This window comes from Lissotriton helveticus, chromosome 10 (genome assembly GCF_964261635.1).
Source record: "Lissotriton helveticus chromosome 10, aLisHel1.1, whole genome shotgun sequence".
Classification (NCBI taxonomy): Eukaryota; Metazoa; Chordata; class Amphibia; order Caudata; family Salamandridae; genus Lissotriton; species Lissotriton helveticus.
Window position 1 is genome coordinate 591655699 of NC_136071.1, and position 17981 is coordinate 591673679.

The following is a 17981-nucleotide window of genomic DNA, read 5'->3' on the forward strand; positions in this document are numbered from 1 at the left end:
TGGCTGCAAATCATAAGAGAGAGTGCAATGCCCGTGTGCAGTGCCTACTCCCAGCTACCTCTCTGTCTTCCTTATGTAAATTAGAATTTGCAAGGGGGGACCAATGGCATTCTGCTCCTCCCACATAACCAGGAAGCCCTGTTGAACATGTCTGCCTGTGTTTTTGCAGGGACAGTGCCTTCTCTGCCCAAAAGGTGGCAGGAGAGCCTCACAACAAATGATGGGATCAACTGCTTAGTTAGAAACCCAGCATGGCAGTTACTGTGATGGAGTGCAAATTTAATGGAAGGTGTGCCTGAGGTGTCATTTCCAGAAATCCATGGAATTGTGATTGAGGGCCCAGCCTGATTGTTGGTGGAATTCTCTTCACATGCTACAGGTTCCTGCAAAGATTGTGGTGTTTGCCGGGAACGCACTGCAAAAAACAGGAAGATTCACGGGTGTAAAAGGGACCTGTCAGAATTGGGATTTGAACCCACGCCTCCATGAGGAGACCAGAAGGCTCAGCTACACTGAAGATCAAGCTCTCTTGAGTCTGGCACCTTAGACCACTCGGCCATCCTGACGGCTCATGAGGGGGGCTTAGGTCTAACTCTTCTATCTGCACCTGCCAATGTTTCCACTTACAACCTTCACAGCAATGTCACAGGTGTAAAGGCCCCAACAATACAACATAGCTTAAATAAAATAAAAATAGGCACAAGAACGACCCCCAGATGACGGATGCAGATAACTTTGTTTCGTCTTGCAAAGGTAAAGAAAGTTTCCCACGGCTCACTGTGTTCAAAGACCACCTCTTCTTAAACTTGCATTCAGATAATAAGGTTTTAGAGTGTGCACATAAAAGCAGCCAACGCTCAGTGTTTCTGCCCGGTCTCGAACCGGGGACCTTTCGCGTGTTAGGCGAACGTGATGACCACTACACTACAGAAACGACCTTGCTGCTTGCTACTGTTAAAGCAAAGTTCCTCTCAAGGCTTCACCCTACTTCTATTCTGCTGTATCAGCAGCGGCTCAGAATGTGCAGAACAAGTGTGAAAACCTCAGAGATATCATCCAACATGCTTGCAATTAGACGTATTCAAAATGTACTTGTGCAGGCATCGACAGACAAATATCTGATGCCTAAATGTCTGCGAGTACAGCTTGGGAAAGCATCACCTGGGACACACTGAGACTAAGCAGGTAGGCAGAAAAAGCACGGTGATCCATTTTTCTTCTGAGGTTAGGAATATGTTGCGCAACAATGCACCGAGTATTACTAGAAATAGTCAGGCATAGTGCATTTTTAGTACGATTTGTATGTTTAGCTCTAAAAAGGGCTCGTCCGGGATTTGAACCCGGGACCTCTCGCACCCTAAGCGAGAATCATACCCCTAGACCAACGAGCCACGCAAGAGTCACCTCTGACATGGCTCCAGGGGTTAGTGGCAGCTAGTCGGTGAATGCTTCACCCAAAGAAAGCAACTGCACATGTTGCTCTCTTCTGCAATATGATTGCTGTCTTTTCCATGGCCGTCATCAAACAAGAAATTAAAAAGCCTCTGTCCTTCAGACAGTTTGTTTTCTCTAAGTGTCTGCTTGCGGTGAGGACAAGAAAAGCATTTCTGCTCTCATTCCTTGCTTTCATGAAGTAGGCCCACCCTTCAGAGCAAAGGGCGAGCAAGCGAATGGCGCAAGCTATCGTCACTTCTCTTTTCGAGCTGTCACTGAGATCCCTGGAGCACACTACGTCAGGTTGGTGAGGGATAGACAGCCTCTATTATCTCAGCTTTCCTATAAAGTCAGCCAGTAAAGGCAAACACTGTTAAAAACAGCAAAATGCTGTTTCTGCCCGGTCTCGAACCAGGGACCTTTCGCGTGTAAGGCGAACGTGATAACCACTACACTACAGAAACAGACACTAACTCAGGAATCTTGTTGGCATGTATTGGGCTGGAATGCACAGACTAAGGGCCAATGTCCTTGAAGCTCAAAGTTGGGCTCTCCTTACCCGGTCTCTATTTCTTTGGAAGACAGGAATGAGGACCACTTTTATTCCAAGAGGCGATTTTGAAACCATATCCTGAAATTACACTAGAAAAACACTATGCATGTAATGTTCCTACCATGCTGGTCTGGCCCAGAAAAGCAGTTGCAAAGAAGTCCTGCACTCCTTTATCCCGCCACAAGTGGAAAATAGCGTGCAGGGTAAGGAACTTTCTCGACATACACAGCGTCTTATAGCATTGAAAAGAAGAAATGCTCCTATATTACAAGCATCCTGAAAATGTCCACAGCATGGGCTCGTCCGGGATTTGAACCCAGGACCTCTCGCACCCGAAGCGAGAATCATACCCCTAGACCAACGAGCCTGAGTGGCCAGGAGACATTTTGAACAATTTCTGAAGCGTCTTTCAGAAAAAAAGCAGGGCTATTTGGCTAGTCTCCCTCTAAGTGAGCCTCACAACGTCATGTTTTCTCTCAAGTTGTTGTTTTTTCACTCTAGCAAGAAAGGGGGCAGCCAATCTCCTATCAGCCAGTGAGCAGAAAAAAGGCACAGATGAGAACAGCAAGCACTTTCTGGCAATTGTTCTCCTCTGCAAGTCCTGGACCCTTGCCCCATAGACTTCCACACCAGAAGCAATGAAGGGCCCACCATTTCCTGCGCCTGAGAAAGAGGGGTTTGATATTTGGATTCAAACGCGCTCGCTCAGCGCTCGATCAGGCTCGATCAGGCGAGATTTATATGAGTGGCTCACAGGCCTGAAACACTCACCTGGGAGACCCAGAGTGGCTGACTTCTCAGTATAGCCATTGTTGGGCGAGTCACCTCCTTTCCTCCTGCCTCAATCTAGAATTGGCTGCAAATCATAAGAGAGAGTGCAATGCCCGTGTGCAGTGCCTACTCCCAGCTACCTCTCTGTCTTCCTTATGTAAATTAGAATTTGCAAGGGGGGACCAATGGCATTCTGCTCCTCCCACATAACCAGGAAGCCCTGTTGAACATGTCTGCCTGTGTTTTTGCAGGGACAGTGCCTTCTCTGCCCAAAAGGTGGCAGGAGAGCCTCACAACAAATGATGGGATCAACTGCTTAGTTAGAAACCCAGCATGGCAGTTACTGTGATGGAGTGCAAATTTAATGGAAGGTGTGCCTGAGGTGTCATTTCCAGAAATCCATGGAATTGTGATTGAGGGCCCAGCCTGATTGTTGGTGGAATTCTCTTCACATGCTACAGGTTCCTGCAAAGATTGTGGTGTTTGCCGGGAACGCACTGCAAAAAACAGGAAGATTCACGGGTGTAAAAGGGACCTGTCAGAATTGGGATTTGAACCCACGCCTCCATGAGGAGACCAGAAGGCTCAGCTACACTGAAGATCAAGCTCTCTTGAGTCTGGCACCTTAGACCACTCGGCCATCCTGACGGCTCATGAGGGGGGCTTAGGTCTAACTCTTCTATCTGCACCTGCCAATGTTTCCACTTACAACCTTCACAGCAATGTCACAGGTGTAAAGGCCCCAACAATACAACATAGCTTAAATAAAATAAAAATAGGCACAAGAACGACCCCCAGATGACGGATGCAGATAACTTTGTTTCGTCTTGCAAAGGTAAAGAAAGTTTCCCACGGCTCACTGTGTTCAAAGACCACCTCTTCTTAAACTTGCATTCAGATAATAAGGTTTTAGAGTGTGCACATAAAAGCAGCCAACGCTCAGTGTTTCTGCCCGGTCTCGAACCGGGGACCTTTCGCGTGTTAGGCGAACGTGATGACCACTACACTACAGAAACGACCTTGCTGCTTGCTACTGTTAAAGCAAAGTTCCTCTCAAGGCTTCACCCTACTTCTATTCTGCTGTATCAGCAGCGGCTCAGAATGTGCAGAACAAGTGTGAAAACCTCAGAGATATCATCCAACATGCTTGCAATTAGACGTATTCAAAATGTACTTGTGCAGGCATCGACAGACAAATATCTGATGCCTAAATGTCTGCGAGTACAGCTTGGGAAAGCATCACCTGGGACACACTGAGACTAAGCAGGTAGGCAGAAAAAGCACGGTGATCCATTTTTCTTCTGAGGTTAGGAATATGTTGCGCAACAATGCACCGAGTATTACTAGAAATAGTCAGGCATAGTGCATTTTTAGTACGATTTGTATGTTTAGCTCTAAAAAGGGCTCGTCCGGGATTTGAACCCGGGACCTCTCGCACCCTAAGCGAGAATCATACCCCTAGACCAACGAGCCACGCAAGAGTCACCTCTGACATGGCTCCAGGGGTTAGTGGCAGCTAGTCGGTGAATGCTTCACCCAAAGAAAGCAACTGCACATGTTGCTCTCTTCTGCAATATGATTGCTGTCTTTTCCATGGCCGTCATCAAACAAGAAATTAAAAAGCCTCTGTCCTTCAGACAGTTTGTTTTCTCTAAGTGTCTGCTTGCGGTGAGGACAAGAAAAGCATTTCTGCTCTCATTCCTTGCTTTCATGAAGTAGGCCCACCCTTCAGAGCAAAGGGCGAGCAAGCGAATGGCGCAAGCTATCGTCACTTCTCTTTTCGAGCTGTCACTGAGATCCCTGGAGCACACTACGTCAGGTTGGTGAGGGATAGACAGCCTCTATTATCTCAGCTTTCCTATAAAGTCAGCCAGTAAAGGCAAACACTGTTAAAAACAGCAAAATGCTGTTTCTGCCCGGTCTCGAACCAGGGACCTTTCGCGTGTAAGGCGAACGTGATAACCACTACACTACAGAAACAGACACTAACTCAGGAATCTTGTTGGCATGTATTGGGCTGGAATGCACAGACTAAGGGCCAATGTCCTTGAAGCTCAAAGTTGGGCTCTCCTTACCCGGTCTCTATTTCTTTGGAAGACAGGAATGAGGACCACTTTTATTCCAAGAGGCGATTTTGAAACCATATCCTGAAATTACACTAGAAAAACACTATGCATGTAATGTTCCTACCATGCTGGTCTGGCCCAGAAAAGCAGTTGCAAAGAAGTCCTGCACTCCTTTATCCCGCCACAAGTGGAAAATAGCGTGCAGGGTAAGGAACTTTCTCGACATACACAGCGTCTTATAGCATTGAAAAGAAGAAATGCTCCTATATTACAAGCATCCTGAAAATGTCCACAGCATGGGCTCGTCCGGGATTTGAACCCGGGACCTCTCGCACCCGAAGCGAGAATCATACCCCTAGACCAACAAGCCTGAGTGGCCAGGAGACATTTTGAACAATTTCTGAAGCGTCTTTCAGAAAAAAAGCAGGGCTATTTGGCTAGTCTCCCTCTAAGTGAGCCTCAAAACGTCATGTTTTCTCTCAAGTTGTTGTTTTTTCACTCTAGCAAGAAAGGGGGCAGCCAATCTCCTATCAGCCAGTGAGCAGAAAAAAGGCACAGATGAGAACAGCAAGCACTTTCTGGCAATTGTTCTCCTCTGCAAGTCCTGGACCCTTGCCCCATAGACTTCCACACCAGAAGCAATGAAGGGCCCACCATTTCCTGCGCCTGAGAAAGAGGGGTTTGATATTTGGATTCAAACGCGCTCGCACAGCGCTCGATCAGGCTCGATCAGGCGAGATTTATATGAGTGGCTCACAGGCCTGAAACACTCACCTGGGAGACCCAGAGTGGCTGACTTCTCAGTATAGCCATTGTTGGGCGAGTCACCTCCTTTCCTCCTGCCTCAATCTAGAATTGGCTGCAAATCATAAGAGAGAGTGCAATGCCCGTGTGCAGTGCCTACTCCCAGCTACCTCTCTGTCTTCCTTATGTAAATTAGAATTTGCAAGGGGGGACCAATGGCATTCTGCTCCTCCCACATAACCAGGAAGCCCTGTTGAACATGTCTGCCTGTGTTTTTGCAGGGACAGTGCCTTCTCTGCCCAAAAGGTGGCAGGAGAGCCTCACAACAAATGATGGGATCAACTGCTTAGTTAGAAACCCAGCATGGCAGTTACTGTGATGGAGTGCAAATTTAATGGAAGTTGTGCCTGAGGTGTCATTTCCAGAAATCCATGGAATTGTGATTGAGGGCCCAGCCTGATTGTTGGTGGATTTCTCTTCACATGCTACAGGTTCCTGCAAAGATTGTGGTGTTTGCCGGGAACGCACTGCAAAAAACAGGAAGATTCACGGGTGTAAAAGGGACCTGTCAGAATTGGGATTTGAACCCACGCCTCCATGAGGAGACCAGAAGGCTCAGCTACACTGAAGATCAAGCTCTCTTGAGTCTGGCACCTTAGACCACTCGGCCATCCTGACGGCTCATGAGGGGGGCTTAGGTCTAACTCTTCTATCTGCACCTGCCAATGTTTCCACTTACAACCTTCACAGCAATGTCACAGGTGTAAAGGCCCCAACAATACAACATAGCTTAAACAAAATAAAAATAGGCACAAGAACGACCCCCAGATGACGGATGCAGATAACTTTGTTTCGTCTTGCAAAGGTAAAGAAAGTTTCCCACGGCTCACTGTGTTCAAAGACCACCTCTTCTTAAACTTGCATTCAGATAATAAGGTTTTAGAGTGTGCACATAAAAGCAGCCAACGCTCAGTGTTTCTGCCCGGTCTCGAACCGGGGACCTTTCGCGTGTTAGGCGAACGTGATGACCACTACACTACAGAAACGACCTTGCTGCTTGCTACTGTTAAAGCAAAGTTCCTCTCAAGGCTTCACCCTACTTCTATTCTGCTGTATCAGCAGCGGCTCAGAATGTGCAGAACAAGTGTGAAAACCTCAGAGATATCATCCAACATGCTTGCAATTAGACGTATTCAAAATGTACTTGTGCAGGCATCGACAGACAAATATCTGATGCCTAAATGTCTGCGAGTACAGCTTGGGAAAGCATCACCTGGGACACACTGAGACTAAGCAGGTAGGCAGAAAAAGCACGGTGATCCATTTTTCTTCTGAGGTTAGGAATATGTTGCGCAACAATGCACCGAGTATTACTAGAAATAGTCAGGCATAGTGCATTTTTAGTACGATTTGTATGTTTAGCTCTAAAAAGGGCTCGTCCGGGATTTGAACCCGGGACCTCTCGCACCCTAAGCGAGAATCATACCCCTAGACCAACGAGCCACGCAAGAGTCACCTCTGACATGGCTCCAGGGGTTAGTGGCAGCTAGTCGGTGAATGCTTCACCCAAAGAAAGCAACTGCACATGTTGCTCTCTTCTGCAATATGATTGCTGTCTTTTCCATGGCCGTCATCAAACAAGAAATTAAAAAGCCTCTGTCCTTCAGACAGTTTGTTTTCTCTAAGTGTCTGCTTGCGGTGAGGACAAGAAAAGCATTTCTGCTCTCATTCCTTGCTTTCATGAAGTAGGCCCACCCTTCAGAGCAAAGGGCGAGCAAGCGAATGGCGCAAGCTATCGTCACTTCTCTTTTCGAGCTGTCACTGAGATCCCTGGAGCACACTACGTCAGGTTGGTGAGGGATAGACAGCCTCTATTATCTCAGCTTTCCTATAAAGTCAGCCAGTAAAGGCAAACACTGTTAAAAACAGCAAAACGCTGTTTCTGCCCGGTCTCGAACCAGGGACCTTTCGCGTGTAAGGCGAACGTGATAACCACTACACTACAGAAACAGACACTAACTCAGGAATCTTGTTGGCATGTATTGGGCTGGAATGCACAGACTAAGGGCCAATGTCCTTGAAGCTCAAAGTTGGGCTCTCCTTACCCGGTCTCTATTTCTTTGGAAGACAGGAATGAGGACCACTTTTATTCCAAGAGGCGATTTTGAAACCATATCCTGAAATTACACTAGAAAAACACTATGCATGTAATGTTCCTACCATGCTGGTCTGGCCCAGAAAAGCAGTTGCAAAGAAGTCCTGCACTCCTTTATCCCGCCACAAGTGGAAAATAGCGTGCAGGGTAAGGAACTTTCTCGACATACACAGCGTCTTATAGCATTGAAAAGAAGAAATGCTCCTATATTACAAGCATCCTGAAAATGTCCACAGCATGGGCTCGTCCGGGATTTGAACCCGGGACCTCTCGCACCCGAAGCGAGAATCATACCCCTAGACCAACAAGCCTGAGTGGCCAGGAGACATTTTGAACAATTTCTGAAGCGTCTTTCAGAAAAAAAGCAGGGCTATTTGGCTAGTCTCCCTCTAAGTGAGCCTCACAACGTCATGTTTTCTCTCAAGTTGTTGTTTTTTCACTCTAGCAAGAAAGGGGGCAGCCAATCTCCTATCAGCCAGTGAGCAGAAAAAAGGCACAGATGAGAACAGCAAGCACTTTCTGGCAATTGTTCTCCTCTGCAAGTCCTGGACCCTTGCCCCATAGACTTCCACACCAGAAGCAATGAAGGGCCCACCATTTCCTGCGCCTGAGAAAGAGGGGTTTGATATTTGGATTCAAACGCGCTCGCTCAGCGCTCGATCAGGCTCGATCAGGCGAGATTTATATGAGTGGCTCACAGGCCTGAAACACTCACCTGGGAGACCCAGAGTGGCTGACTTCTCAGTATAGCCATTGTTGGGCGAGTCACCTCCTTTCCTCCTGCCTCAATCTAGAATTGGCTGCAAATCATAAGAGAGAGTGCAATGCCCGTGTGCAGTGCCTACTCCCAGCTACCTCTCTGTCTTCCTTATGTAAATTAGAATTTGCAAGGGGGGACCAATGGCATTCTGCTCCTCCCACATAACCAGGAAGCCCTGTTGAACATGTCTGCCTGTGTTTTTGCAGGGACAGTGCCTTCTCTGCCCAAAAGGTGGCAGGAGAGCCTCACAACAAATGATGGGATCAACTGCTTAGTTAGAAACCCAGCATGGCAGTTACTGTGATGGAGTGCAAATTTAATGGAAGGTGTGCCTGAGGTGTCATTTCCAGAAATCCATGGAATTGTGATTGAGGGCCCAGCCTGATTGTTGGTGGATTTCTCTTCACATGCTACAGGTTCCTGCAAAGATTGTGGTGTTTGCCGGGAACGCACTGCAAAAAACAGGAAGATTCACGGGTGTAAAAGGGACCTGTCAGAATTGGGATTTGAACCCACGCCTCCATGAGGAGACAAGAAGGCTCAGCTACACTGAAGATCAAGCTCTCTTGAGTCTGGCACCTTAGACCACTCGGCCATCCTGACGGCTCATGAGGGGGGCTTAGGTCTAACTCTTCTATCTGCACCTGCCAATGTTTCCACTTACAACCTTCACAGCAATGTCACAGGTGTAAAGGCCCCAACAATACAACATAGCTTAAACAAAATAAAAATAGGCACAAGAACGACCCCCAGATGACGGATGCAGATAACTTTGTTTCGTCTTGCAAAGGTAAAGAAAGTTTCCCACGGCTCACTGTTTTCAAAGACCACCTCTTCTTAAACTTGCATTCAGATAATAAGGTTTTAGAGTGTGCACATAAAAGCAGCCAACGCTCAGTGTTTCTGCCCGGTCTCGAACCGGGGACCTTTCGCGTGTTAGGCGAACGTGATGACCACTACACTACAGAAACGACCTTGCTGCTTGCTACTGTTAAAGCAAAGTTCCTCTCAAGGCTTCACCCTACTTCTATTCTGCTGTATCAGCAGCGGCTCAGAATGTGCAGAACAAGTGTGAAAACCTCAGAGATATCATCCAACATGCTTGCAATTAGACGTATTCAAAATTTACTTGTGCAGGCATCGACAGACAAATATCTGATGCCTAAATGTCTGCGAGTACAGCTTGGGAAAGCATCACCTGGGACACACTGAGACTAAGCAGGTAGGCAGAAAAAGCACGGTGATCCATTTTTCTTCTGAGGTTAGGAATATGTTGCGCAACAATGCACCGAGTATTACTAGAAATAGTCAGGCATAGTGCATTTTTAGTACAATTTGTATGTTTAGCTCTAAAAAGGGCTCGTCCGGGATTTGAACCCGGGACCTCTCGCACCCTAAGCGAGAATCATACCCCTAGACCAACGAGCCACGCAAGAGTCACCTCTGACATGGCTCCAGGGGTTAGTGGCAGCTAGTCGGTGAATGCTTCACCCAAAGCAAGCAACTGCACATGTTGCTCTCTTCTGCAATATGATTGCTGTCTTTTCCATGGCCGTCATCAAACAAGAAATTAAAAAGCCTCTGTCCTTCAGACAGTTTGTTTTCTCTAAGTGTCTGCTTGCGGTGAGGACAAGAAAAGCATTTCTGCTCTCATTCCTTGCTTTCATGAAGTAGGCCCACCCTTCAGAGCAAAGGGCGAGCAAGCGAATGGCGCAAGCTATCGTCACTTCTCTTTTCGAGCTGTCACTGAGATCCCTGGAGCACACTACGTCAGGTTGGTGAGGGATAGACAGCCTCTATTATCTCAGCTTTCCTATAAAGTCAGCCAGTAAAGGCAAACACTGTTAAAAACAGCAAAACGCTGTTTCTGCCCGGTCTCGAACCAGGGACCTTTCGCGTGTAAGGCGAACGTGATAACCACTACACTACAGAAACAGACACTAACTCAGGAATCTTGTTGGCATGTATTGGGCTGGAATGCACAGACTAAGGGCCAATGTCCTTGAAGCTCAAAGTTGGGCTCTCCTTACCCGGTCTCTATTTCTTTGGAAGACAGGAATGAGGACCACTTTTATTCCAAGAGGCGATTTTGAAACCATATCCTGAAATTACACTAGAAAAACACTATGCATGTAATGTTCCTACCATGCTGGTCTGGCCCAGAAAAGCAGTTGCAAAGAAGTCCTGCACTCCTTTATCCCGCCACAAGTGGAAAATAGCGTGCAGGGTAAGGAACTTTCTCGACATACACAGCGTCTTATAGCATTGAAAAGAAGAAATGCTCCTATATTACAAGCATCCTGAAAATGTCCACAGCATGGGCTCGTCCGGGATTTGAACCCGGGACCTCTCGCACCCGAAGCGAGAATCATACCCCTAGACCAACAAGCCTGAGTGGCCAGGAGACATTTTGAACAATTTCTGAAGCGTCTTTCAGAAAAAAAGCAGGGCTATTTGGCTAGTCTCCCTCTAAGTGAGCCTCAAAACGTCATGTTTTCTCTCAAGTTGTTGTTTTTTCACTCTAGCAAGAAAGGGGGCAGCCAATCTCCTATCAGCCAGTGAGCAGAAAAAAGGCACAGATGAGAACAGCAAGCACTTTCTGGCAATTGTTCTCCTCTGCAAGTCCTGGACCCTTGCCCCATAGACTTCCACACCAGAAGCAATGAAGGGCCCACCATTTCCTGCGCCTGAGAAAGAGGGGTTTGATATTTGGATTCAAACGCGCTCGCTCAGCGCTCGATCAGGCTCGATCAGGCGAGATTTATATGAGTGGCTCACAGGCCTGAAACACTCACCTGGGAGACCCAGAGTGGCTGACTTCTCAGTATAGCCATTGTTGGGCGAGTCACCTCCTTTCCTCCTGCCTCAATCTAGAATTGGCTGCAAATCATAAGAGAGAGTGCAATGCCCGTGTGCAGTGCCTACTCCCAGCTACCTCTCTGTCTTCCTTATGTAAATTAGAATTTGCAAGGGGGGACCAATGGCATTCTGCTCCTCCCACATAACCAGGAAGCCCTGTTGAACATGTCTGCCTGTGTTTTTGCAGGGACAGTGCCTTCTCTGCCCAAAAGGTGGCAGGAGAGCCTCACAACAAATGATGGGATCAACTGCTTAGTTAGAAACCCAGCATGGCAGTTACTGTGATGGAGTGCAAATTTAATGGAAGGTGTGCCTGAGGTGTCATTTCCAGAAATCCATGGAATTGTGATTGAGGGCCCAGCCTGATTGTTGGTGGATTTCTCTTCACATGCTACAGGTTCCTGCAAAGATTGTGGTGTTTGCCGGGAACGCACTGCAAAAAACAGGAAGATTCACGGGTGTAAAAGGGACCTGTCAGAATTGGGATTTGAACCCACGCCTCCATGAGGAGACCAGAAGGCTCAGCTACACTGAAGATCAAGCTCTCTTGAGTCTGGCACCTTAGACCACTCGGCCATCCTGACGGCTCATGAGGGGGGCTTAGGTCTAACTCTTCTATCTGCACCTGCCAATGTTTCCACTTACAACCTTCACAGCAATGTCACAGGTGTAAAGGCCCCAACAATACAACATAGCTTAAACAAAATAAAAATAGGCACAAGAACGACCCCCAGATGACGGATGCAGATAACTTTGTTTCGTCTTGCAAAGGTAAAGAAAGTTTCCCACGGCTCACTGTTTTCAAAGACCACCTCTTCTTAAACTTGCATTCAGATAATAAGGTTTTAGAGTGTGCACATAAAAGCAGCCAACGCTCAGTGTTTCTGCCCGGTCTCGAACCGGGGACCTTTCGCGTGTTAGGCGAACGTGATGACCACTACACTACAGAAACGACCTTGCTGCTTGCTACTGTTAAAGCAAAGTTCCTCTCAAGGCTTCACCCTACTTCTATTCTGCTGTATCAGCAGCGGCTCAGAATGTGCAGAACAAGTGTGAAAACCTCAGAGATATCATCCAACATGCTTGCAATTAGACGTATTCAAAATTTACTTGTGCAGGCATCGACAGACAAATATCTGATGCCTAAATGTCTGCGAGTACAGCTTGGGAAAGCATCACCTGGGACACACTGAGACTAAGCAGGTAGGCAGAAAAAGCACGGTGATCCATTTTTCTTCTGAGGTTAGGAATATGTTGCGCAACAATGCACCGAGTATTACTAGAAATAGTCAGGCATAGTGCATTTTTAGTACGATTTGTATGTTTAGCTCTAAAAAGGGCTCGTCCGGGATTTGAACCCGGGACCTCTCGCACCCTAAGCGAGAATCATACCCCTAGACCAACGAGCCACGCAAGAGTCACCTCTGACATGGCTCCAGGGGTTAGTGGCAGCTAGTCGGTGAATGCTTCACCCAAAGCAAGCAACTGCACATGTTGCTCTCTTCTGCAATATGATTGCTGTCTTTTCCATGGCCGTCATCAAACAAGAAATTAAAAAGCCTCTGTCCTTCAGACAGTTTGTTTTCTCTAAGTGTCTGCTTGCGGTGAGGACAAGAAAAGCATTTCTGCTCTCATTCCTTGCTTTCATGAAGTAGGCCCACCCTTCAGAGCAAAGGGCGAGCAAGCGAATGGCGCAAGCTATCGTCACTTCTCTTTTCGAGCTGTCACTGAGATCCCTGGAGCACACTACGTCAGGTTGGTGAGGGATAGACAGCCTCTATTATCTCAGCTTTCCTATAAAGTCAGCCAGTAAAGGCAAACACTGTTAAAAACAGCAAAACGCTGTTTCTGCCCGGTCTCGAACCAGGGACCTTTCGCGTGTAAGGCGAACGTGATAACCACTACACTACAGAAACAGACACTAACTCAGGAATCTTGTTGGCATGTATTGGGCTGGAATGCACAGACTAAGGGCCAATGTCCTTGAAGCTCAAAGTTGGGCTCTCCTTACCCGGTCTCTATTTCTTTGGAAGACAGGAATGAGGACCACTTTTATTCCAAGAGGCGATTTTGAAACCATATCCTGAAATTACACTAGAAAAACACTATGCATGTAATGTTCCTACCATGCTGGTCTGGCCCAGAAAAGCAGTTGCAAAGAAGTCCTGCACTCCTTTATCCCGCCACAAGTGGAAAATAGCGTGCAGGGTAAGGAACTTTCTCGACATACACAGCGTCTTATAGCATTGAAAAGAAGAAATGCTCCTATATTACAAGCATCCTGAAAATGTCCACAGCATGGGCTCGTCCGGGATTTGAACCCGGGACCTCTCGCACCCGAAGCGAGAATCATACCCCTAGACCAACAAGCCTGAGTGGCCAGGAGACATTTTGAACAATTTCTGAAGCGTCTTTCAGAAAAAAAGCAGGGCTATTTGGCTAGTCTCCCTCTAAGTGAGCCTCAAAACGTCATGTTTTCTCTCAAGTTGTTGTTTTTTCACTCTAGCAAGAAAGGGGGCAGCCAATCTCCTATCAGCCAGTGAGCAGAAAAAAGGCACAGATGAGAACAGCAAGCACTTTCTGGCAATTGTTCTCCTCTGCAAGTCCTGGACCCTTGCCCCATAGACTTCCACACCAGAAGCAATGAAGGGCCCACCATTTCCTGCGCCTGAGAAAGAGGGGTTTGATATTTGGATTCAAACGCGCTCGCTCAGCGCTCGATCAGGCTCGATCAGGCGAGATTTATATGAGTGGCTCACAGGCCTGAAACACTCACCTGGGAGACCCAGAGTGGCTGACTTCTCAGTATAGCCATTGTTGGGCGAGTCACCTCCTTTCCTCCTGCCTCAATCTAGAATTGGCTGCAAATCATAAGAGAGAGTGCAATGCCCGTGTGCAGTGCCTACTCCCAGCTACCTCTCTGTCTTCCTTATGTAAATTAGAATTTGCAAGGGGGGACCAATGGCATTCTGCTCCTCCCACATAACCAGGAAGCCCTGTTGAACATGTCTGCCTGTGTTTTTGCAGGGACAGTGCCTTCTCTGCCCAAAAGGTGGCAGGAGAGCCTCACAACAAATGATGGGATCAACTGCTTAGTTAGAAACCCAGCATGGCAGTTACTGTGATGGAGTGCAAATTTAATGGAAGGTGTGCCTGAGGTGTCATTTCCAGAAATCCATGGAATTGTGATTGAGGGCCCAGCCTGATTGTTGGTGGATTTCTCTTCACATGCTACAGGTTCCTGCAAAGATTGTGGTGTTTGCCGGGAACGCACTGCAAAAAACAGGAAGATTCACGGGTGTAAAAGGGACCTGTCAGAATTGGGATTTGAACCCACGCCTCCATGAGGAGACCAGAAGGCTCAGCTACACTGAAGATCAAGCTCTCTTGAGTCTGGCACCTTAGACCACTCGGCCATCCTGACGGCTCATGAGGGGGGCTTAGGTCTAACTCTTCTATCTGCACCTGCCAATGTTTCCACTTACAACCTTCACAGCAATGTCACAGGTGTAAAGGCCCCAACAATACAACATAGCTTAAATAAAATAAAAATAGGCACAAGAACGACCCCCAGATGACGGATGCAGATAACTTTGTTTCGTCTTGCAAAGGTAAAGAAAGTTTCCCACGGCTCACTGTGTTCAAAGACCACCTCTTCTTAAACTTGCATTCAGATAATAAGGTTTTAGAGTGTGCACATAAAAGCAGCCAACGCTCAGTGTTTCTGCCCGGTCTCGAACCGGGGACCTTTCGCGTGTTAGGCGAACGTGATGACCACTACACTACAGAAACAACCTTGCTGCTTGCTACTGTTAAAGCAAAGTTCCTCTCAAGGCTTCACCCTACTTCTATTCTGCTGTATCAGCAGCGGCTCAGAATGTGCAGAACAAGTGTGAAAACCTCAGAGATATCATCCAACATGCTTGCAATTAGACGTATTCAAAATGTACTTGTGCAGGCATCGACAGACAAATATCTGATGCCTAAATGTCTGCGAGTACAGCTTGGGAAAGCATCACCTGGGACACACTGAGACTAAGCAGGTAGGCAGAAAAAGCACGGTGATCCATTTTTCTTCTGAGGTTAGGAATATGTTGCGCAACAATGCACCGAGTATTACTAGAAATAGTCAGGCATAGTGCATTTTTAGTACGATTTGTATGTTTAGCTCTAAAAAGGGCTCGTCCGGGATTTGAACCCGGGACCTCTCGCACCCTAAGCGAGAATCATACCCCTAGACCAACGAGCCACGCAAGAGTCACCTCTGACATGGCTCCAGGGGTTAGTGGCAGCTAGTCGGTGAATGCTTCACCCAAAGCAAGCAACTGCACATGTTGCTCTCTTCTGCAATATGATTGCTGTCTTTTCCATGGCCGTCATCAAACAAGAAATTAAAAAGCCTCTGTCCTTCAGACAGTTTGTTTTCTCTAAGTGTCTGCTTGCGGTGAGGACAAGAAAAGCATTTCTGCTCTCATTCCTTGCTTTCATGAAGTAGGCCCACCCTTCAGAGCAAAGGGCGAGCAAGCGAATGGCGCAAGCTATCGTCACTTCTCTTTTCGAGCTGTCACTGAGATCCCTGGAGCACACTACGTCAGGTTGGTGAGGGATAGACAGCCTCTATTATCTCAGCTTTCCTATAAAGTCAGCCAGTAAAGGCAAACACTGTTAAAAACAGCAAAACGCTGTTTCTGCCCGGTCTCGAACCAGGGACCTTTCGCGTGTAAGGCGAACGTGATAACCACTACACTACAGAAACAGACACTAACTCAGGAATCTTGTTGGCATGTATTGGGCTGGAATGCACAGACTAAGGGCCAATGTCCTTGAAGCTCAAAGTTGGGCTCTCCTTACCCGGTCTCTATTTCTTTGGAAGACAGGAATGAGGACCACTTTTATTCCAAGAGGCGATTTTGAAACCATATCCTGAAATTACACTAGAAAAACACTATGCATGTAATGTTCCTACCATGCTGGTCTGGCCCAGAAAAGCAGTTGCAAAGAAGTCCTGCACTCCTTTATCCCGCCACAAGTGGAAAATAGCGTGCAGGGTAAGGAACTTTCTCGACATACACAGCGTCTTATAGCATTGAAAAGAAGAAATGCTCCTATATTACAAGCATCCTGAAAATGTCCACAGCATGGGCTCGTCCGGGATTTGAACCCAGGACCTCTCGCACCCGAAGCGAGAATCATACCCCTAGACCAACGAGCCTGAGTGGCCAGGAGACATTTTGAACAATTTCTGAAGCGTCTTTCAGAAAAAAAGCAGGGCTATTTGGCTAGTCTCCCTCTAAGTGAGCCTCAAAACGTCATGTTTTCTCTCAAGTTGTTGTTTTTTCACTCTAGCAAGAAAGGGGGCAGCCAATCTCCTATCAGCCAGTGAGCAGAAAAAAGGCACAGATGAGAACAGCAAGCACTTTCTGGCAATTGTTCTCCTCTGCAAGTCCTGGACCCTTGCCCCATAGACTTCCACACCAGAAGCAATGAAGGGCCCACCATTTCCTGCGCCTGAGAAAGAGGGGTTTGATATTTGGATTCAAACGCGCTCGCTCAGCGCTCGATCAGGCTCGATCAGGCGAGATTTATATGAGTGGCTCACAGGCCTGAAACACTCACCTGGGAGACCCAGAGTGGCTGACTTCTCAGTATAGCCATTGTTGGGCGAGTCACCTCCTTTCCTCCTGCCTCAATCTAGAATTGGCTGCAAATCATAAGAGAGAGTGCAATGCCCGTGTGCAGTGCCTACTCCCAGCTACCTCTCTGTCTTCCTTATGTAAATTAGAATTTGCAAGGGGGGACCAATGGCATTCTGCTCCTCCCACATAACCAGGAAGCCCTGTTGAACATGTCTGCCTGTGTTTTTGCAGGGACAGTGCCTTCTCTGCCCAAAAGGTGGCAGGAGAGCCTCACAACAAATGATGGGATCAACTGCTTAGTTAGAAACCCAGCATGGCAGTTACTGTGATGGAGTGCAAATTTAATGGAAGGTGTGCCTGAGGTGTCATTTCCAGAAATCCATGGAATTGTGATTGAGGGCCCAGCCTGATTGTTGGTGGATTTCTCTTCACATGCTACAGGTTCCTGCAAAGATTGTGGTGTTTGCCGGGAACGCACTGCAAAAAACAGGAAGATTCACGGGTGTAAAAGGGACCTGTCAGAATTGGGATTTGAACCCACGCCTCCATGAGGAGACCAGAAGGCTCAGCTACACTGAAGATCAAGCTCTCTTGAGTCTGGCACCTTAGACCACTCGGCCATCCTGACGGCTCATGAGGGGGGCTTAGGTCTAACTCTTCTATCTGCACCTGCCAATGTTTCCACTTACAACCTTCACAGCAATGTCACAGGTGTAAAGGCCCCAACAATACAACATAGCTTAAATAAAATAAAAATAGGCACAAGAACGACCCCCAGATGACGGATGCAGATAACTTTGTTTCGTCTTGCAAAGGTAAAGAAAGTTTCCCACGGCTCACTGTGTTCAAAGACCACCTCTTCTTAAACTTGCATTCAGATAATAAGGTTTTAGAGTGTGCACATAAAAGCAGCCAACGCTCAGTGTTTCTGCCCGGTCTCGAACCGGGGACCTTTCGCGTGTTAGGCGAACGTGATGACCACTACACTACAGAAACAACCTTG

General features: G+C 47.3%; 32 non-coding genes across 32 annotated transcripts; all 32 read right to left on the reverse strand.

Annotated features, from left to right (window-relative positions):
* Positions 1–454: 454 nt before the first annotated feature.
* TRNAL-CAA (transfer RNA leucine (anticodon CAA)) lies at positions 455–566 on the reverse strand. Its single transcript has 2 exons — positions 529–566; positions 455–500 (listed from the first exon to the last, which is right to left on the reverse strand). It is a non-coding gene; the product is annotated as a tRNA-Leu (tRNA).
* A 295-nt stretch (positions 567–861) lies between these two features.
* On the reverse strand, positions 862–934 carry TRNAV-AAC (transfer RNA valine (anticodon AAC)). The gene has a single exon. It is a non-coding gene; the product is annotated as a tRNA-Val (tRNA).
* A 385-nt stretch (positions 935–1319) lies between these two features.
* On the reverse strand, positions 1320–1391 carry TRNAP-AGG (transfer RNA proline (anticodon AGG)). Its single transcript has one exon. It is a non-coding gene; the product is annotated as a tRNA-Pro (tRNA).
* Positions 1392–1825: 434 nt separating this feature from the next.
* Positions 1826–1898, reverse strand: TRNAV-UAC (transfer RNA valine (anticodon UAC)). Its single transcript has one exon. It is a non-coding gene; the product is annotated as a tRNA-Val (tRNA).
* A 384-nt stretch (positions 1899–2282) lies between these two features.
* TRNAP-CGG (transfer RNA proline (anticodon CGG)) lies at positions 2283–2354 on the reverse strand. Its single transcript has one exon. It is a non-coding gene; the product is annotated as a tRNA-Pro (tRNA).
* Positions 2355–3294: 940 nt separating this feature from the next.
* On the reverse strand, positions 3295–3406 carry TRNAL-CAA (transfer RNA leucine (anticodon CAA)). The gene is made up of 2 exons: positions 3369–3406; positions 3295–3340 (listed from the first exon to the last, which is right to left on the reverse strand). It is a non-coding gene; the product is annotated as a tRNA-Leu (tRNA).
* Positions 3407–3701: 295 nt separating this feature from the next.
* Positions 3702–3774, reverse strand: TRNAV-AAC (transfer RNA valine (anticodon AAC)). Its single transcript has one exon. It is a non-coding gene; the product is annotated as a tRNA-Val (tRNA).
* A 385-nt stretch (positions 3775–4159) lies between these two features.
* TRNAP-AGG (transfer RNA proline (anticodon AGG)) lies at positions 4160–4231 on the reverse strand. The gene has a single exon. It is a non-coding gene; the product is annotated as a tRNA-Pro (tRNA).
* A 434-nt stretch (positions 4232–4665) lies between these two features.
* TRNAV-UAC (transfer RNA valine (anticodon UAC)) lies at positions 4666–4738 on the reverse strand. Its single transcript has one exon. It is a non-coding gene; the product is annotated as a tRNA-Val (tRNA).
* Positions 4739–5122: 384 nt separating this feature from the next.
* On the reverse strand, positions 5123–5194 carry TRNAP-CGG (transfer RNA proline (anticodon CGG)). Its single transcript has one exon. It is a non-coding gene; the product is annotated as a tRNA-Pro (tRNA).
* A 940-nt stretch (positions 5195–6134) lies between these two features.
* Positions 6135–6246, reverse strand: TRNAL-CAA (transfer RNA leucine (anticodon CAA)). The gene is made up of 2 exons: positions 6209–6246; positions 6135–6180 (listed from the first exon to the last, which is right to left on the reverse strand). It is a non-coding gene; the product is annotated as a tRNA-Leu (tRNA).
* Positions 6247–6541: 295 nt separating this feature from the next.
* TRNAV-AAC (transfer RNA valine (anticodon AAC)) lies at positions 6542–6614 on the reverse strand. The gene has a single exon. It is a non-coding gene; the product is annotated as a tRNA-Val (tRNA).
* Positions 6615–6999: 385 nt separating this feature from the next.
* On the reverse strand, positions 7000–7071 carry TRNAP-AGG (transfer RNA proline (anticodon AGG)). Its single transcript has one exon. It is a non-coding gene; the product is annotated as a tRNA-Pro (tRNA).
* A 434-nt stretch (positions 7072–7505) lies between these two features.
* On the reverse strand, positions 7506–7578 carry TRNAV-UAC (transfer RNA valine (anticodon UAC)). The gene has a single exon. It is a non-coding gene; the product is annotated as a tRNA-Val (tRNA).
* Positions 7579–7962: 384 nt separating this feature from the next.
* TRNAP-CGG (transfer RNA proline (anticodon CGG)) lies at positions 7963–8034 on the reverse strand. The gene has a single exon. It is a non-coding gene; the product is annotated as a tRNA-Pro (tRNA).
* Positions 8035–8974: 940 nt separating this feature from the next.
* Positions 8975–9086, reverse strand: TRNAL-CAA (transfer RNA leucine (anticodon CAA)). The gene is made up of 2 exons: positions 9049–9086; positions 8975–9020 (listed from the first exon to the last, which is right to left on the reverse strand). It is a non-coding gene; the product is annotated as a tRNA-Leu (tRNA).
* A 295-nt stretch (positions 9087–9381) lies between these two features.
* On the reverse strand, positions 9382–9454 carry TRNAV-AAC (transfer RNA valine (anticodon AAC)). Its single transcript has one exon. It is a non-coding gene; the product is annotated as a tRNA-Val (tRNA).
* Positions 9455–9839: 385 nt separating this feature from the next.
* Positions 9840–9911, reverse strand: TRNAP-AGG (transfer RNA proline (anticodon AGG)). The gene has a single exon. It is a non-coding gene; the product is annotated as a tRNA-Pro (tRNA).
* Positions 9912–10345: 434 nt separating this feature from the next.
* Positions 10346–10418, reverse strand: TRNAV-UAC (transfer RNA valine (anticodon UAC)). Its single transcript has one exon. It is a non-coding gene; the product is annotated as a tRNA-Val (tRNA).
* Positions 10419–10802: 384 nt separating this feature from the next.
* Positions 10803–10874, reverse strand: TRNAP-CGG (transfer RNA proline (anticodon CGG)). Its single transcript has one exon. It is a non-coding gene; the product is annotated as a tRNA-Pro (tRNA).
* A 940-nt stretch (positions 10875–11814) lies between these two features.
* Positions 11815–11926, reverse strand: TRNAL-CAA (transfer RNA leucine (anticodon CAA)). The gene is made up of 2 exons: positions 11889–11926; positions 11815–11860 (listed from the first exon to the last, which is right to left on the reverse strand). It is a non-coding gene; the product is annotated as a tRNA-Leu (tRNA).
* Positions 11927–12221: 295 nt separating this feature from the next.
* On the reverse strand, positions 12222–12294 carry TRNAV-AAC (transfer RNA valine (anticodon AAC)). Its single transcript has one exon. It is a non-coding gene; the product is annotated as a tRNA-Val (tRNA).
* A 385-nt stretch (positions 12295–12679) lies between these two features.
* On the reverse strand, positions 12680–12751 carry TRNAP-AGG (transfer RNA proline (anticodon AGG)). Its single transcript has one exon. It is a non-coding gene; the product is annotated as a tRNA-Pro (tRNA).
* A 434-nt stretch (positions 12752–13185) lies between these two features.
* TRNAV-UAC (transfer RNA valine (anticodon UAC)) lies at positions 13186–13258 on the reverse strand. Its single transcript has one exon. It is a non-coding gene; the product is annotated as a tRNA-Val (tRNA).
* Positions 13259–13642: 384 nt separating this feature from the next.
* On the reverse strand, positions 13643–13714 carry TRNAP-CGG (transfer RNA proline (anticodon CGG)). Its single transcript has one exon. It is a non-coding gene; the product is annotated as a tRNA-Pro (tRNA).
* Positions 13715–14654: 940 nt separating this feature from the next.
* On the reverse strand, positions 14655–14766 carry TRNAL-CAA (transfer RNA leucine (anticodon CAA)). The gene is made up of 2 exons: positions 14729–14766; positions 14655–14700 (listed from the first exon to the last, which is right to left on the reverse strand). It is a non-coding gene; the product is annotated as a tRNA-Leu (tRNA).
* Positions 14767–15061: 295 nt separating this feature from the next.
* TRNAV-AAC (transfer RNA valine (anticodon AAC)) lies at positions 15062–15134 on the reverse strand. The gene has a single exon. It is a non-coding gene; the product is annotated as a tRNA-Val (tRNA).
* Positions 15135–15519: 385 nt separating this feature from the next.
* On the reverse strand, positions 15520–15591 carry TRNAP-AGG (transfer RNA proline (anticodon AGG)). Its single transcript has one exon. It is a non-coding gene; the product is annotated as a tRNA-Pro (tRNA).
* Positions 15592–16025: 434 nt separating this feature from the next.
* On the reverse strand, positions 16026–16098 carry TRNAV-UAC (transfer RNA valine (anticodon UAC)). Its single transcript has one exon. It is a non-coding gene; the product is annotated as a tRNA-Val (tRNA).
* A 384-nt stretch (positions 16099–16482) lies between these two features.
* TRNAP-CGG (transfer RNA proline (anticodon CGG)) lies at positions 16483–16554 on the reverse strand. The gene has a single exon. It is a non-coding gene; the product is annotated as a tRNA-Pro (tRNA).
* Positions 16555–17494: 940 nt separating this feature from the next.
* Positions 17495–17606, reverse strand: TRNAL-CAA (transfer RNA leucine (anticodon CAA)). Its single transcript has 2 exons — positions 17569–17606; positions 17495–17540 (listed from the first exon to the last, which is right to left on the reverse strand). It is a non-coding gene; the product is annotated as a tRNA-Leu (tRNA).
* A 295-nt stretch (positions 17607–17901) lies between these two features.
* Positions 17902–17974, reverse strand: TRNAV-AAC (transfer RNA valine (anticodon AAC)). The gene has a single exon. It is a non-coding gene; the product is annotated as a tRNA-Val (tRNA).
* Between the last annotated feature and the right edge of the window lie 7 nt (positions 17975–17981).